Genomic DNA, 11,812 nt, shown 5'->3' with positions numbered 1-11,812 from the left:
CCAAAAATTATGTTTGACATCAAACATAATAAGATAAAATTGCAAATACTATCAAAGAACCTGAAAAGAGTAATTGCGCATGCAACTATATTAGCTATAAAAACGGTCAAATAGATTTGAAATGCTGCCTGCAGGTTATAAATGAAATGGCAAAGACAGTCAACATTAAATCGCTAGCGATGAAACGTGACGATAAAATACTCACGATGATACCATTAGAGGTATTCAAAACAGCGTGTAATGAAATACTAAAAGGCCTACAAATTATTATATATGTACCGGTACTAGAAATTAAGGATAATAATATAATTAACAAAATAATATCTGAAAACCACGACTCCCCCACTGGAGGACACGTTGGTGCAAATAGGTTATTAAAAAAACTCAGGTCAAAATACCATTGGAATAATATGAAGAAAACAATAGTTAATTATATTAAAAACTGCTCGAAATGCATTCAAAACAAATATACCATCTAAACTAACCAAGTTTTCACAAAAACAACCACACCTTCCAAGGGTTTTGAAATGATTTCAATTGACACAATAGGACCTTTTACTAAGTCTGCGAAAGGAAACAGATATGCTTTAACCATCCAATGCGATCTTTCCAAATTCATAATAGCAACACCAGATACCAGATAAACAAGCGAAAACGCTTGCAAAAGCATTAGTAAATAGTTGTATACTCGTATATGGTTGTCCTTCCGTAATCAAATCTGATTTAGGGACGGAGTATAAAAATGAGGTGTTTGACAAAATATGCCAGTTGTTGGAAATTCAACAAAAATTTTCAACCGCATACCACCCTCTCATACTCTACTGGGATAAACCCACGCATACTCTACTGGGATAAACCATTTCATTACTCGTCCGAAAATTAACTGGCGCCCGAATAGAGACCTCATAAAAGTGTGGTGTTAAAAATATATCAAACCTGCACAACGCTCGGTAGTCAAAAGCAGTCGTGTCGTGGAATCTTATTCTTCGAATAAGTGAGGAGAAATCAATCCTGCATCAACAGAGTGGAACGAGTTCGGGAGATCTCTCTTGAATCAAACTAAAGGCCCCCAGCAGAATACCATATCAAAAAGGATTATCTGAGGATTGGACGTGCCACAGTCACGGAGGACATCAAGTGTTAAAAATAACAGCGAATTTATGAAAATATTTGAATTTTTAAAATGATGGATAGCAAGCAAAAGGGTTAAACTTGTTTGAACCCATTTAGTGAAACAACGAAATCTGTGACTACGTAGTGAAAGCCACAATAACGAGAACGCACCGCGCGAAAACTGTGGGAGTGATTCCGGTGTTAGGCCAGTATCTGGGCGATACAACGAACTCGGTGATTACATGGTGAAAAATGCGATAATAAGACGCAGAACACGACGATACTGTGAGTGATAGCGTGACTCTGGTGCTGTGTGAATCGTTGGAGTCTGGAACTAAGCGACGAAGAAGAAAACGTCGGCGCTGTGGGTCACTTTGCGACGCAGCAAGGTATAACAACGCATTGAGCGCTGAGGCCCCCTTTTTTCGCGACGCAGCGAAAAACAACAACGACGGTGTGGAGAATCGCCGGGCCGCGACAACGATACAACAAGAAGGCAGAAACCAGAGGAGGCGCGACCAGACCTCGACACAACAAGTGACCACGGAACGAGACGACATCGCAGCTAATAATTGGATTTCGAGAGGGTTAATCGACGACCGAGCGTTAAAAATACAGGTACGTCATGGAGTATCGCAATAATCCAAATGGGCATTGCAAACTGTGCAATAGTCCCGATGAGCCTGGGAAGCAAGTCAGCTGCGTCGAATGCGACCGCTGGCTACATATTTCCTGCCTCGGTCTGAGGACGCTCTCCAAAAGCTCCTAAGTGTAAGAAGATTGAGGTCGATACGAAGCAAATCAGGGACGCCCTGATCGAGTCCAACAAGCTCCTGAAGGCAAAAGGTAGAAGGACAAGCAAAAACGAGAATTTTATAAAGGAGAGATAAAAAAGTTAGAAGAGGAACTGAGAAAATCCCAGGTATCGCAAAAAATCCAAGAAGAAGAATATAACTCCAACCCTCAAGAAGAGAAAAATGATCGAAGTGCATCAATTGCCCAAATTATTGACGCATTAAAAATAGGTGCTAAATCAACGTTGATTGAACTGCCAGAATTTAGGGGAAATCGCAGGGATTGGCCTCGTTTCAAATACACGTTTGAGGGAACAAACAAGTGAGGAAAATTGACAAATCTGGACAATTTGAACAGGCTACAAAAGTTCCTGAAGGGTGATGCACAGCGAGGTTGATGCTCAACCCCGAGAACGTTAGTTTAATAATTGAACGTCTCGGAAAACTATATGGAAATCCCGAAGGTATATACAAGGGATATATTGTTGAACGACATTGTAGCATATCTGCTAAACAATATTTTTCAACCAACAATGTAATCAATCGCACCTCGATCGGTCAGTGCACCAAAGAAGAGACAGGATTCGCAAATGTGGCAATCAGTCAGTAAATCATAACAATAATTAATGCGAAAACGCAACCGTATGCAATGGAATGATTGCGCAAGAAAGCTAGCTACACAGCAATTTGTTTAACTAGGGACAAACCAACGATAAACAAACCAACATAACACAATGAGCAAAAGAACTTTTGTAAATAGGTTAAGCAAAAAGTACCCATCAGAAATGGTATAAACAAAGCGATGTAGACGACACAGGGATAGTCGCAGTCGGAGAGAGATCCGGTTCCGGAGTGTCGGTACTGTAGTTTATCCAACAAAACTATTCGTCCAAGTTTCATTTCAAGAGCATTGAAAGTCCCCCTACCCAAAGTAAGGCAACAATGTCTCCAACGTTCCAGTAAGCGGTAATCACTTCTAGAATGCCCAACGATCGCCTGGACGATCATGTTTCACCATCGAAGCTAAACGAATGAATACGGTGATGAAATTGTATATTACATGGCGACCGTGACCATAATCTGCAGTCATCGGAGTGATTGAAAAATAAACAAAAATAGTGAAGTAAACAGAAACCGCTGGTGACAAAAGTGCGGGACAAGCAAAAACGTAGAGTTCTATGCGATTAAAAAAGTGTGCCGACGAATAAAGAGAAAAAAAAAGTTTTGTATCAAGAAGTGTGATAGAGACAAAAGAACAGAACACCAAATGTGAAATGTGATAAAGGCTATAAAGTGGTACAGTGAAGTGCATAGTTATAGCAGGGCACAGAAAATTACATTAAATGAGAAGGTCTAAAAACTATATCGTGTTGCTAACACAGGCAACCTTAATATGCAATGCAATAATTATTACATGAAATGAGCACAAAAGTGAAGATTTCAAAAACAGCTACTCTCGAACTAGTAACAATGTTTGATACAAATCATCATAACCCAACTTTCAATGGGGATGCCCAGGTGAAAATAATGAACATCTTGGAGGACCACAAACAGACTATTATGCATAGGGCAATTGTTATTCGCTGTATGGAAAGCAATTCTTAGAAAGCGAACGTTGAAGCTTTAGAGCTGCAGAACGCACCTAGAGTGTAAAAATAAAACTCAACGAATCGTTACAGCAGCCTTACATTTTTTTTACAAAAAAAAACAACGGACCAAAACAGGTAGGTCCATACATAATGTAAATGCATCAAAATATATGTGTATGAAAAAGTGCAAGTGAAAAATAAAAACAATATGAAAAGTGTAGAACTAATTTGAAAAATCAGTGGTGTTGACAATTTTGATATTTTTTGTGTATGTGATGAAGAACAATATAAAAATGGCACCCGAAAGTGCAATCAGCATTCAACCGGCAAGCCTCAACCCAACAACATGGAAATGGAAATGGAAATCACTGGATATCAAATGGATTGGGACGCGTTATGGAACGACTCGGCAGCTTGGGAGAGTAACCCCGACGCCGTGAACGAAGAGGAGGACGACCAGCTGGAGCCGGACAACTACGAAGAGGAGGACGAGGAAGACCAGCGAGAACGCTGGGAACACTATATAAAGAGGAAAATCGGTCCCTCCTATGAAGAAGTGGACGAGCTGGCGGGGAGAGTGCTGACGGCAGCACTCCAATTGACGAGAGAGGACTTCAAGAAATCAGCGGAAGAGCTGATGAAAATCATAACGAAGTACAAGGTAGGGGGTAAAGAAAAGGGAGCAGTATTCGCAGAGTTATGCGAGCTGCAGTATGGTATAATAAATAAGCAATAATTTAAAAAAATATATATATATTTTTTATAACAAGTTACATACATCCGAAATAATTCGCTCAGTCCACCTCGAACAGTGATTAAAGAAAAAAATAATGAGAAAATGCAATTGAGAAAAAAATAGTAGAATTTTTCTTTTCCACGCAGAACATGACATGACCTATACGCATGAAACATAGACATGATTGACTGAAACAAAACTCAGATAATGCAAAAGGTATTAGAGAAAATTGACAAATTAGACAGAATCTATGACCAAGTCAAACAGCTGAACAAGAGCTACAGATTTTGCGCCTTAACAACTTTGAGAGAAAATACTAAGGAAATTTATGACGAAATTCAAGAACTCTTAAGGAAACAAGAATCGACATTCAAAGACGAAATACTAACAACACTAATAAAGAAAAGTAGAAATTTGTGTAGCGCAATAAACAGGTGCATCAAAACTCATTCAGAGAGGCACCCTGACTATTTCAACGTAACACTGACAGAAGACCAACTTTTTAATTTATCAGAAGAGAAACAAGAAACAAACAAAATGGCTGATATAATGGAGTTGATTAAAATCACTACTTCTCTCGTACCAAAATACGATGGTAATGAGAAAGATTTGAAAGGAGTATCTAATCTAAATGTACTTAAGAATCCAAGAAGAAAATCTGGAAGAAAAAATCCAACACATGTCCAAGCGTCACAAGCACTTGCGGAAGAGTTGGCGAGAGTTGGCGACCATGACCGTTGACTAGACAGTCACTCGCAGCCACTTTCACACGCGGTAACTCTCGTAGTTGATCGTCGTACTCAACTAAAGAAACCAAGTGTGACGGTGTTTTATTAGGGACACTATCCCATTCTGTAGTGAAAGAAAATGTAGACCTATTACATGGCGAACGTGTTGTGATTGAGAAGAGCAGTTATATTACATGGCGCCCGTGACCATAAGCTGCAATCCTTGGAAAGAAAAAAAATAAGCGTACAAGCATACGCAAAAGTGATTGACCTAAGGTGAACGATAAAAAGTGTTGTGTGAAAAAATAAAGTGCAGTAACAGTAATGAAACATTAGTAAAAAAACAAAAAGCATAAAAAATACAAAAATAGACAAGTACAGTGCCCGAGAGTTAGTCTGTGAAATGTAAAAAAAAAGATGGATAGTATTGACGACTTTGATATGGGCGAGATATTAGTCTGGCAGAGGAACATGGCCAAAGACTTGTTAGAAAAGTTAATTAAAACTCTCGTGGAATTCCTCGACGAAACTGTCGAAGCCATCTACGAAGAGGATATTGCAGAAGTAGTGGAAAATGCAAAGAAACTATATGAAAGTGGCAATGATGACGAACTGGATGACGCATGCGCAACCCTTACGGAATGGTTACTTTTCCTAAGGGCAGAAGAACAATACATCAAAGAAAACAGTATTTTCCAAGGAGAGTTGGAGGAATGAATAGTGACAGTGAAGATACTAAAAAGTGATATTAAAAACAATGAAATATTACAAGTGAAGGAAGATACTAAAAACAACGAAATGTTAAGAAGAACGGAGCAAGTGAAAAAATAGACAGTGACTTTAATCTGAAAATAGTGGAAAAGTGAATAAAAAGGCAGTGACTTTAACAAAAATGGCAGAAAAGTGACATTGAAAGTGAAAAAGTAATTAGTGAAGTAATTATCCACAATGAAGATCAACCAGCAAGATCAACAGGATCAGGAAGAAGAAAATTATCAGTGCTACCGTCGTACAAGGTTCGGGTCAACTTACGATGAAGTACAAGAACTAACTGAAGAAATAGTTGAGATTCTACGTAACACCGACAAAACAGACCTAACATTGTATCTCTAATTTTGGAGAGAATATGCTAAAATAATGAAAAGTTTCAAGGAGTGCAAAGAAACTACAAAACTTAAATACGCAAGGCTAGTAAACTTAAGTTCAAACATCGCATTAATGCGAAAGTAATAAACAAAATGTTGTAAAACAAAAGAGAATAATGTGTAGCATATCTGCTATACAATCTTAAAAACATTCCAAAATCTATTTATGTTGAAATTCACCCCATGCTCCTCTATCGAGAATGTAGCAGATAAGCTAATCTGCTAAACAGCTAGCAATATAAGATATATATATAAGATAAGCAATAGCAACATTGTAGCAAAATTGTATTACAAAGAACAGTTACAAGAGCCCAATAGACAAAAACCAGAACTAGGTCATAAACAACCTAAAGGTTGACAGTAGGGACACATAAGCCTACATACGCATAATTACAGAAACAAAAACCAGAACACAACATGTGCAGGAAACTAATGGGCCAACCCAAAACCAAGCGAAACGTAAATACGGAAAACGCAAGCTAAAGGAAAACATGCGCCGACCGCTAAGAGGTTCAAGTACAAGTGCTTGCTGCGCAATCCGAGAACTTGCGCGCATAGCTACGACGCGCGCAACAGAGCCCAGATTGTTTACGAGGTGACAGAACCCAATGAGCGCATAGCAATGACGTGTACAACGGAGCCCAGATTGTGTACGAGGTGACAAGAACCCAAAACAGGAACACGCGATCGCGGAAAGGTTCTAGCGTGGGAAAGTAGGTCAGCTTAGGTAGGCTCCGCCCAAACCGTCGGACAAAGGCGTCGAACCCATAACATGCACACCCGAACGCAAATGAGTATAAAATAAAGAGCCGCGCAAGGGAAGTCAGAGAGTGCAGTTGGCTAAGAACCACGAAGTAATTTGTGTCGTCTCTTATCCTGAATCATCGAGAGTCCCCCGACCCACGGTAAGGCCTCGATGTTTCCCATCAATCCGAAACCTGCGAAGTCCGAATCTTACGTTGATCCACCAAGTGATGGACACTAAGATTAAGTCGATATACAGTTAGGTAAAACGGAATCTTAACACGGCAAGATTCTACGTACTTACCACATGGCGACCGTGACGTTAATTTGTGACTTCGGTGAAAGTGAAATCGGATCAAGTGAAAATGGAAATTGATGATGGCTTCAACGAAGCATTTTTCCATGAGATAAGGCACATGCAACGTAATCTATCCAAGAATCTATCCAAGAGTTACAGGTACAAATTCAATGCACATAAGTTGCAGGTACAAACCCAATAGGCAAAACATAAAAAAACATAAAAAATATGCCATAGAGGCATCAACCGCGCAAAGAGCAAGCATTTGATAAAAGACTTAATTAAAGCTCTGGAGGAATTCCCGAACGAAACGGTGAAAACAGTTTACAAAGAAGAACTGGAAAAAATAGTAAAAGATGCGAAAAACAAGCTTGGGAAAGAAATTAATGACGAGTTGGACGAGTCAAGTGAAAAGCTTACCAACTATTTAGTGTGCTTAAGAGCAGAAAAAAGATACATGGAACAAAACAGAATCTTCACAGCTGAATTGGAGGAATAATAATGAAGTGAAGTGAGAAATTGAAAAAAAAATAATAACATAAACAATGAACATGAACAGTGAAAAGAAAGTATTGTACAACGCATTATTTCACGTTATGACTACGTATGAAGCTTGTACAACACACGAAGGAGTAACTAAGATAAGGGAATTCCTGTTGAAGGTAGATCTGACAAAAAACCCAAATGAAGAGACATTAAAGGACTTGATTATAGAAACGAATCATCACATCCAACACTTCAAGCAAGAAGTGAATGAACTGCTAAGCGCATTTCCACACGATGAGGACTACGACAGCGGACTAGAAAGTGAGTGAAACGAAAAGTGAAGAGTGAAACGCGAAAAACATTAGAAGTATTATCAGACATTAACAATGGATCAGGCGATATAGTGAACTTACAAAGTAATTGGTAAAACCAAGTGCTACAAAATGGGTGGAAGATCGACTAAACCAGCCACCAAAGTTAGTGGTGACCATGATCTCACAATTGTGCGAAATCACAATGTGCACTCAGAGCAGCATAGTGCACAGGAGTTGAAACTGAACATTATCCTGATGCTACTCGTAATATTGTCCGTGATTAAATTAGTGAAGGCTGGCTATAGCCAATTGAAGAAACAGCTACACAAGCGGGCAATAAAAATAGTTGCATTGCCAAAGTAATATGTGTGCGTAAATACAACAGTTACAAGGAAGGCGAGACCACGGATCATACTTATTGACCGGCGGGATCCAAAGAGACAGGAGTCTCCAACGTGGAAAAACTGGAGTCTGCAACGCGGATGCAGAAAGGAATGTCTATAAAATGCAACTAAGTTAAGTAAACATTATCATCTAAAAACTAAGAAAAAAAAGAATAATAAAATAAGTAAGAATAATGCACCCTACAATAGAACAGAAACTAGAAAGACTAAAAGATATACAAACAATTAAAAAACTTAGATAGAAGCTATAGACTATGCGCGTTACAGACGTATCAGGATAGCGTAAAAGAAGCATACAAGCAGGTCCAAACAAAATTAATAAAACACGAACACGCTCTAAAGGAGACCGAATTCACAGAAGCAGTAAAGCTCTCTATAAATTTATACTTCGACATAGAAAAATTTCTTGTAATACACAGGCATCAACAAGAAATACAGTTGAAAAGGTGAAGCTGCTGATGTTTTGAACTCGAATTGTGTCGCCGCTGATTGGAACACAATTAAAAGAACTCTCCTTCTTTATTATAAGGACAAGAGAGATCTTAAAACGCTGGATCATGAGTTATCCATGATTCGGAAAAAAGCATCAGAGTCATTTAGTTGTTATTTCAGTAGAGTTAATGATCTACAAACAGCGATAGTGACGCAAATTCAGTCGGATCCTAAATACGCCCTTAATTACGCTGTGCATATAAATTATTTTCGAAAGAAGGCATTAGATTGTTTTATTCGTGGCCTGGACAAACCACTCAGCTTTTTATTAAAGAATTACAATCCAAATTCGTTAAGTAGTGCTTTTATCTATTGTCTGGAATTTTGTAACATGGATGTGAGATCCGCTCCATTCAATGATAAGCCGAATAACAATATTCCGAAACCACGGGATTTGAACCTGCATGGGAATCTATCTTTTCAACAACGACCCGTACAATACAGACAGCCGGGTTACCAAAACAATTTTCCTTCGCAATTCACTCAACAAAGACCAGTTTTTCCGAACCAGCTACGAATATTGAGCTATTAATAGCTTTTAAACTAGCTGACGAATAGACAAGTCCGTCAACCCAACACTAATCCGCATGCTTATTACAAGCTCGTCACAGGCTAATACAATACAAAACCAATACAATCACTATACATTTTTGCTGACAGCTCCTGATATCCTGTTTCGTAATTAGAAAATACTCAGACGATAGGAATACATTCATACTATCACGTAAATTATTTTAAGTTTGAGTCGAATTCGAATGAGAATTCGATCTTTTGTTGATAAACTGCTTACATTACAATGTTTTACAATGAAACATTACTTAACAAATAATGTTAAATTCGAATTATTGTAGATAAGACGGAGGAGAGGACGATTGAATTAACTTACTCACGAATGATTTGCTCGAGTACTGCGTAGTCTTCGTAGTCTTTTAGTACTGCGTAGTCTTCAAAGATGATGCGATATATAATATTCTCAAATCCAGCTTCCAGTCCAAAGGCACTTCTAGAATAATAAAAAAATATAGATTATACGATCGCATTACTTGTATATTAGAGTAAAGAACAAAAGTTAATAACTTACCAAACACACATCCAAAACAATGCTTGGCTAGCTATGGCTTGTAATTACTTGGAAAAATATCATCATTTCCTTGCATCGAAAGTTTTTCCATCATAACTAAAATAAGGTAACATATTTGTGTAACATTAGAGGATTTGCAAAACCCCTACAGAGCAATCCGTTCAATTACCTTCCCATTACTTGCACGTGTTGCATTATGATGAACTGTCAATGTTAACCCTAAAATAAAGTGTATTGAACATTGTTAAGTACTTTCCACTAATTGTAAACTTGCAATGCGACTTACAGTGTTCATCCAAATAGCGACGGACTCATATTCGACGGGCATAGCAGCAGGGCGCTTTTATCCACCTTTCTCTTCCAAGGACACAACGGTTTGGTAAGTCGCAGTCCTTACCCTAAGCACAAGTTTATAAGGCAAGGTTTCTTTTAGGTCATCTCGTCGATATGCAGGACCATAGGGAGCAGCAGCGTGCGAAGAACACGATCGTATAAGAAACGTCTGACGAGCTCTCCTCCAACAGGTCCCTGGTTTCATCTTCAGCGTAACTACCGTTACGTCCTTTAGTACGGACAGCAATCGTGATCGCATCAGGGTAGTCATTATGAAGGCAGTTTATGGTTTCCAGATAACAATTCCTTCCTTCAAAATCCTTCGAAACATCAGTACACTAAATCAAAGATCACGTAAAATCACAAAGATTAACCATTATTCACAACAACATGCGATATTCGATACGAACAGAATTTTGAGCAAAGTACAACTTACGCTTTTCGATAGTCGTTTGAAATACATTCCACACACGTACATCCGGCAATTGAATCACAATCGTAGCTAATGGATTATGCACACCAGCGATCGAGAGCGAATAGAACTGAATACTTTTGTATCACGACACGTTTTTCCATTCTGGATCGAACCAAACCGCTACATTGTTCTCGTGTGAAAGCTCTGAGTTTTACAGCACCAAATACTGTATGGAACACTCGTCTGAACTGTAGTACGGTCGCAACAGGAATGTGTTCGTATGCATTTTGCTCCACTCACAGTCGTTCAATCCAACGATCACATTTAGCAGTCTCATCAAAACTCGCGAGCGACGAAACACATGAGGAGTGTAACATGACCAAATGAAAATTTTATGCTTGCTAAGCACATTATAAGTACCTTTTTCTGTAAGTCACTCTTTCTCACTGTTCCATGTGCCTAAAGTTTCATTTACGTAAGCATACCACTCTATTCGAGACATTATATGTCTCGCATGCGCTTTTTCCCGTTTATTGCAAAGTTGAGCATTTATGAAGCGTTTATGAGGTATGAAGCTGCCTCCACGATCACAAACTGTTCGTGTAGCGCTAGTGTATTTCCAAAAAATCAAATAGTTAAACAATCAAATAATTTAATTAAAGAGATGCAAAATTTGAATGGACTAAAGAATGATGTTTTGTCAAGAAAAAAACGTTATACGCAATTACAGATTTCACTTTTAATCTATTTACAAACTTTTTAAACGCGATGTGAACATTTATCTCTACATTGTGGCTACATTGTGTTTTTTAACTTTGATATCTTCTGCGTTGGGCTCATAAGGAACGATGTCATTCTCGAAGGGTTAGAGAACCGCTGACGACTTCCACGATGAGTTCGAAAACCACTGACGTCTTCCACGTTTCTTGCAACTTTTGCAAATCATTTTGTTAGCTACAGGTTACCATTAGAATGTATGTAAGAATGTGAGTATGAAGAATGAAATGAAATAAATATAAAATGTTTAAAGTTAGAAAATATTAAATATCATTAATAAAATCGGCTGATAATAAAAACTTCTGCGCAAGCACAGCCAGGTCGTATTGCATCATATTTACCACATAGCCGGAAAGACAATCC

General features: G+C 38.4%; 1 long non-coding RNA gene across 1 annotated transcript; it reads right to left on the bottom strand.

Moving 5' to 3' along the window:
* Window positions 1-9,079: 9,079 nt before the first annotated feature.
* Window positions 9,080-10,952, bottom strand: LOC128307175 (uncharacterized). The gene is made up of 5 exons (XR_008287605.1): window positions 10,694-10,952; window positions 10,211-10,595; window positions 10,094-10,143; window positions 9,925-10,020; window positions 9,080-9,846 (listed from the first exon to the last, which is right to left on the bottom strand). It is a non-coding gene; the product is annotated as an uncharacterized LOC128307175 (long non-coding RNA).
* Window positions 10,953-11,812: the final 860 nt, after the last annotated feature.

This window comes from Anopheles moucheti, chromosome X, assembly GCF_943734755.1.
Source record: "Anopheles moucheti chromosome X, idAnoMoucSN_F20_07, whole genome shotgun sequence".
Taxonomy (NCBI): domain Eukaryota; kingdom Metazoa; phylum Arthropoda; class Insecta; order Diptera; family Culicidae; genus Anopheles; species Anopheles moucheti.
Note: the sequence above shows the minus strand (reverse complement) of the source record. Positions and strands in the feature narration are given on the sequence as shown.